Here is a 7,293-nt window from a genome sequence, read left to right as displayed (position 1 = left end):
GTGGTTATCCAGAGGCGAGCAGAGGGAAGCAGTTTCCCCCTGATGAGGTTTGTCAGCAGCACATCCACTGAGGTGGACTCTGTAACATCAGTCAGGACCTCATTGTTGTGGAAGTCCAGAGGAAGTCGACACTCATCCAGACCGTCAAAGATGAACACAACCTGGAACTCTTCAAACCTGCAGATTCCTGCTTCTTTGGTTTCAGTAAAGAAGTGATGAACAAGTTCCACCAAGCTGTACTTTTTCTCTTTCAGCACATTCAGCTCTCTGAAAGTGAATGGAAATGTGAACTGTATGTCCTGGTTGGCTTTGTCTTCAGCCCAGTCCAGAGTGAACTTCTGTGTTAAGACTGTTTTCCCAATGCCAGCCACTCCCTTTGTCATCACTGTTCTGATTGGTTCATCTCTTCCAGGTGAGGCTTTAAAGATGTCTTCTTGTCTGATGGTTGTTTCTGGTCTGTCTGGTTTCCTGGATGCTGTTTCAATCTGTCTGACCTCATGTTCATCATTGACCTCTGCAGATCTGGTTCAGAAGGGTTGGGTTTCCTGCTTTAGCAATCCCCTCAAACACACACTGGAACTTCTTCTTCAGCTTAGATTTCAACTTACGCTGACAGACTGCATCAGCATTTCCTGCATGAACATACAACAAAGACCATCACGGTTGGTTGTTAGTATGTCTTGATAAACATATGTCTATGTCTCATATTTGCATAGACTTTATCTGTTCCTCAAATTTGCCTTCCCTTCAGCCTTAAGTAAATTTGGTGGTGCCTCTGATTATATACATGCTCACTGTTTCTGTAGCATTCATCAAAAAGCAAATTAATAACTTTATAACATAGTATGAAGCTGAATATCTTTACACAGTCATACTGGTCTAAGAATGACAAAAACAGGGACAGTAAGGACAACAAGTAAAATACACTGACATACACAGACATTTATATTAGAATCAGAATCAGAAAGAGCTTTACTGCCGAGTAATATTTTACAAGTATGAGGAATTTGCTTTGGTGATAAGGTGCTACATGTAGACAAACAGACATTTGACATAAATAAATGTAAAAATATGGAAATATGGAATAAACAGATGCAAGTTATAACATGATAAGATGTTTAAGATGTATGTGTAGAAAACAATGTAGCAGATATTTACATGTCTGGGTTTGTGTTGTGCAGAGATATTACAGGGAAAGAGGATCTGTATTTATTAGTAGTGGGCAACGATTAAAATTTTTAATCGCGATTATTCACATGATTTTCTTGCGATTACTGTAAAGCCCAGGCTTTTATTTGCTAAAATCACTGAACTGACCCTGCCTTTATTTGGGACAGGCCTTTAATTTTTTTGCACAAAACTGAACCTACTATCAAACAGTTTATTTATTTCAAACAGAATAATGCTTATGTAAAAATTATCAAATAATATCAAATACACATCATTCATTTGATCTAGCTCCGACAGACAGCTTATGTGCTTTTATTTTGAAGGAAGGAAACAATCAAAAACAACAACAGGCTGCAGGATGAGAGAAGTTAGAAGTTACAAGTCGCGGTGGATATTTATTTTACAAGCACAGTCAGTGCTGCAGGGACCAGGTAACGTTAAAGCAGCATTGATCACCATCCCCCCTCCTGTGACCTGTTTGACTGCACGTGTATTCAGAGCCAGTGAGCAACAGACCAGGGTCTTAATGAGGCTAGCTGCAGATGGGAAGAAGCTGTTTTTGTGGCCAGAGGTTTTGGTCCTGATGGACCGCAGCCTCCTGCCAGAGGGGAAGAGTCTGAAACAGTATGTGTCCAGGACAGGAGGGGTCAGCCACAATCTTTCCTGCACGCCACGAGTCCTGGATGGTGACCAGGAAGCAGAAGGAGTCCACAGTGGCGACTGGGGAGTAACACAGCATGATGGGGGAAGGTGCCGCTGTGCTCATTCTGAAGTCCACTGCCATCTCCACTGTTTTGAGACTGTTGAGCACCACGTGGTTCTGGCTGCACCAGGTCACCAGGTGGTCAATCTCCCATCTGTGATGAGCCCAATGAGGGTGGTGTTATCCGCAAACTTCAGAAGCTTGACGGAGGTGGAGTCTCTTCACCCATCTTCATGTACTGCTTCCTGTCCGTCAGGAAGTCTGTGATCCATTTGTGTTTAAAAACAGAGTTTAAAAACAAACGTGTCCGTCCACACCAGCGTTTTAGCTCCATATGAGAACTGATCTCCGTCTGTATTAAAACTTCTGAAAACGCACATCGACTGGCCGTCCACGTACACTGGGCATGCGTGTGACAATGTAAACATGAAGCAAATGGTCTATTTTGTAGTTACAGAAGATTTGGCGAAAGAAAAAAGTAATACAGACGATGTATCACACTAAATTTTGTTTTTGCATGGACCAATAACGAGCTGAATCTGTTACTGAATCTAAAACAGGAGTTTAAAGCGACTAAACAGTAACTATTAGTGTTATTTGCACAGTACAAAATATTTCAATAAAAATACCAAATCAAAAACTGTTTCTGCTTTGCATGATTTATAAGACCCATCGTTTCTGAATTCTGAATTTTTGCTTGTCCACACTAAAAAACTACTCGGAGTTTTAAAACACTCCCCACTCCTAAATATCTTCTTTTCCAGCCTTAGCTGTCTGAGTTTGGCTGTGAACTCCTCACAGAAATTAATGTAGGACATCACAGCATCAGGAAACTAATCCAGACTGTTGGTGGCAGAAAATCCAGTCAGTGCAGTCTAAACATGCCTGAAGATCCTCTACAGCCTTACTGGTCCACTGCTCTGATGTGCTCACCACAGGTTTACAGATCTTTACTTTATGCAGGAATCAGGTGGACCATCACCAGTTCAGAGTGACCATGTCCAGCTTGGGAGACAGCGTGATAGGTATTTTATTGCTTATTGTTGTGTAACGGTGATTCAAAATTGTTTTTTCCCTTGTCTGAAATTAAAGTATAAAGTTTTTGTCAGTACTCACCAGCTGTCTAACAATAATTGCTTATAATATAAAGAAATCAATAACCATGACCTGGACCCAGATGAACTGCAGAAAATAGATGAAAGGATTAACCATTTAAAAAGTTAAAATCTTCACTTGTCTCTTATGAGCCGATGACTGACAGTGCTAGCTACAGGATACTGAACAGACTCCTGCAGCAAAATCCACTGTCACAACAATCCCACTTTAGCTTATAGATGTGCAACATACAATGAAATATTTTCCTTATGTTACCTTTTACGGCAGCCAAGAAAAAAATATCCAAGACCACTGAAAATGAATTTAAGACATTTGAATAGTTTTCAGACCCTTTTTGTTTGTTGAGGGAACTGAATTTAATGTTGTTTCTGACTTGCAGCTGCTCTGATACTGCTTCGACTAATTCTCATCAGGTTCTGCTGTTTGCTTTCACTCAGGTATAATATTGTCACATTATCTAACTGAGAAGGTAAAAGTTACTTAGTTATTTTTATATCTTAAAACTACATTTTCCCTTCCATACATCCCAGAGAATAAAGCAGCTTTACCTTCACACTGAGAGGAGGATGGTCCTCTGTTCTCTGAAGTTTCCACTGACACTGAGACAGAGAGATTATGTGTTATATTTTCATTTTGACTTGCGCTCTTTAATTAGTATTTCTTTTTCACGTGGTATAATTATTGTGGACTGTGGTTCTTTGATTTTCATTGATTTCAGGAAACAGGAGATAAAGACACACAAGGGAGTAACAAAACTCAATTTCATTATATAACCTATTATGTTGTAACAATAAAATATAACTACCTAAAAGGGAATAAATTAAATCAAGAAAGCCATCTCATGGGAATGGTCTTAAACATAAACCTTTTCTCATAACGACACCAGGCTTCAAATTGTATTCTTTGGTGAATGCAGTGAGCTTCCGTACTGAGAGACCCTGTTCCTTTACAAGTATTGTGAACCAACTTTCTCTTTTTCCCTGAAAATACAAAGAAGAAAAGTTGCAAAAAATATAAAACTGACCTTCTAGTCCTGAGATGGTGTCTGTCAGACTCTGCACCAGGTCGTTCCTGAGTATCTTGTGTAAGACCTTCTTGGTCACCTTCAGAGCTCCATTAAGTTTATAGGCGTTCACCATCAGGTCCACAGTGTCCTGCCTGTCTACCTTCTCCAGCTTGGAGAATGCATGCTTTAATGGTTTGGTTGCCTTCCAGGATGTCAGGCTGCTTCAGATACCATTTGAACTTCTTGAATTCCTCGTCTCTTAAATCCTCCAGAGTGTTCAAAAGGACCTCTGTTGTCTTCGTGGCTCCCTGCTAAAGTCAGGCAGTATTTTAGACCTGAAGGAAACTGTAAATACACAAATTTATCAGAGCAGCAGCAGGAGTTCTGATTGGCTGACACAGGAGCTGTGTCATTCGGAGGGTCCGCCACATTGAGGGCCATCCAAAACCAATTAACGCAGAGTGGTAGTGGGTTATAAAACCCTCCAATGCTGAGTGAGCATTGATGCTGCTTGTTTAGGGAATGTAATACCCTTTGCTGCACGATGGAGAACCCTTCTTTCAAATGTGAGCTCCGTGTGACTATGCCCGTAAACATGTAGGATTTTTAAATTACGGAACTACACTAACATTTCGGTTAACAAAGCAGCCCAAAGGTTAGATATGGCAATCTCAGCATGGTTAACAAAAATAGGCTGAGCAAGATTGTTAAATGTTGCCAAAACACCATTGGCACTAATTTGAGTGATCTTGAACATGTTTTTAAAGAGAGAGCCATTCGGAAGGCAAAGGCCATCTTGGTGGACCCACGACACCCTAGACTTTAAACTTCTGCCATCAGGGAGGAGGTACACTGTCCCTAGGAGGGCCAAATCAAATAGATATTTGAGATCATTTGTTCCATCAGTTGTTTTTAAACAAACTGTAGGCCTGGTTGCTGTTGCACGTGTGTGTGTATATATATATATATATATATATATATATATATATATATATATATATATATATATATATATATAGATAGATAGATATCTATCAAGATATATATATATATATATATATATATAGATAGATATCTATAGATAGATATCTATAGATATATATCTATATCTCATGGTCGCTTTACTGTATGTTGATAACACCTATTGTATATTGTATGTTTTTAGGTATTCTATTTATTATTTACTATTTGGTTGATGTGTGTTAGCTACTGTTGCAAAACAAATTGCCCCTCAGGGACAATAAGGGCTATCAAAATAAATTTGTGTTTAATAAGAAAATGCTGTTGTTTCTATTGAATCTTATTCATCTCCTACGAAAATCTTCAGCCAAAACAAAAGTAGCCTACATTAAACGACAGAATAATAGAACATGAAACAACAAGATAGAGGCATCAGGTAACAAGCAACAAAGGAATTAAATATAGTAAATCTTCACACATTTGAACTGTTTTAAGTAATATTCAAAATCTAACAAAAATAATTTGGTAACATACGCCATGGAGAGGAAAGTTCATCCGAAAGTTGGCCACTGTGTTTATTCCCCACTAAAGGTCTGCAAGCCCGTCGGACCCTGACGATTCGGGCTGGGCTTGGGTCAGTTTTTGTTTTGATAGATCGGCTGGGGTCGAGCTCGGGTCGGAACTTGTAGGGGATCCCTACGCGTTAACGGAACTTGTTTTGACTGTGAGGGTGACTCTGTGACGAGGAGTGGCGAGGGTCTAGTTTCGGAAAGGCCCCATGAGTCCGCTCTGTCCTGTTTCCTGTCCTGTCTGTCCAGTGGACGAAATAAGAACCAGACAATGAGGCTACAGCCATGCTAGCATTACAAAATCTGAATTCAATAAATCATGCTCTTAAATTGAAAGACTCTCTCTTGATTAGACTCTGTTGAATAATGTCAGGGAAAATGAAAACATAAAAGTGCAGCGTGGAGATTATTGTGAACAGAATAGATGGAAAAGTAGTTGTTGTACATGTACAGACCATAAATATGGAGTCCAGGTGTGTTTGATGCTGCTGGGCAGACTGACCACTGGGAACCTCTGAGCTCTCCTGGTGGACTCTGTGGAGGAATCATGAAGAGTTAGCTCACATTATGTCTGTCCACACAGAGACAGACACAAGATTAAAACAGTCGCTTTGGCGCTGCTCATTCTCACTCCCTGACTCGTCACATATGGACACATGGTCAGTGTGTGACGCACCTGGGATCTCTATACTGTTATAGTTCAATGCAGTGGGAACCCTGTAGTGTCAGTTTTTGACGGTAAAGTATATGAAAAATATGATACTTAACATAAAAGACTGAGTAAGGAGGTGGTTGGGGTGGATGGAGGACCAGATCCCGACTTAGAACCAGGAGAAACACAAGGACAGCATTAAACATTTTTATTTAATTTACGTAAAATGTGTAGGTTATTGAAATGTTGCACTTTGGTTAGGTTTAGGCAACAAATGTACTAGTTAAGGTTAGGAAAAGATCACGGTTTTTCTTAAAATAACTACGCAGGTCAGTTAACACGCAAGTTAACTTATGTCACTTAAGTTAACTTATTAAATAATGAAGTGTTAACTGACCTGCGTAGTTATTTTAATAAAACTTCTCTGGATAAATAACAGTTAAACATGAATCAGTCAGAGTTTAATGAGATTAACAGCTGACCTCTCTGCAGCAGACGGTCGGCCTCCTTTAAAATCAAAGAGGCTTTGCTTTGACTGGTCACTCTTGAAGGACACACAGCTGGGCTCAGGTCCAGGTCCAGCAGAGGCTGGTCTCCCATAGATCCTGTTAGACAGAGAGGAAGACGGCCAGGGATGGAAATGTCATTTTTAGCCTTCAGCCACAGAAGCTTCTGGAGAAACTGGCAGCTCTCAACAAGAAAAGGATCAAAGTTCACTAAAAGCTGAAGCTGAATGATTTCAGTCTGTGTATCTTCGCTTCATTTCCAGCAAATATTGGACCAAACCAGGACTAAATGTTCTGATCTCTGAGCAGATCTTACTGTTCCTGACAGATACCAAACTTAACTGTGGCTCCATCAGCAGCAGCTCTGTTGGCCTGTATTCTAACGTTTGCATTACTAGACTCACCACAAATATCCTGACTGCTATTTACAGACTTTGGTAGGTGAAGCATTTTAGGACAAAATCCAAAGAGGAAGTTTCAGACTAAAAAGAGCTGAACTTGATTTGTGGAACTCTGCTGAAGCCTCATATTGTCCTCAGCTCAACTTTCCAATGTCTTTTTCCACAGAAGCAGGACTGTGGACTCTGTCCTCCATCACTTCCATTGAAACC

The 7,293-nt window shown here is 40.1% G+C and overlaps 2 protein-coding genes across 2 annotated transcripts in view; one reads left to right on the top strand and one right to left on the bottom strand.

Annotated features, from left to right (window-relative positions):
* Nucleotides 1-7,293, bottom strand: part of LOC123971238 (NLR family CARD domain-containing protein 3-like) — a 427,855-nt gene that overhangs the window by 60,374 nt on the left and 360,188 nt on the right. The window lies entirely within an intron of this gene.
* Nucleotides 1-7,293, top strand: part of LOC123971220 (NACHT, LRR and PYD domains-containing protein 12-like) — a 524,333-nt gene that overhangs the window by 293,885 nt on the left and 223,155 nt on the right. The window lies entirely within an intron of this gene.

This window comes from Micropterus dolomieu, linkage group LG01 (genome assembly GCF_021292245.1).
Source record: "Micropterus dolomieu isolate WLL.071019.BEF.003 ecotype Adirondacks linkage group LG01, ASM2129224v1, whole genome shotgun sequence".
In the NCBI taxonomy this organism is placed as follows: domain Eukaryota; kingdom Metazoa; phylum Chordata; class Actinopteri; order Centrarchiformes; family Centrarchidae; genus Micropterus; species Micropterus dolomieu.
The sequence above is the reverse complement of the archived record's forward strand: the minus strand, read 5'-3'. Positions and strand labels throughout refer to the sequence as shown.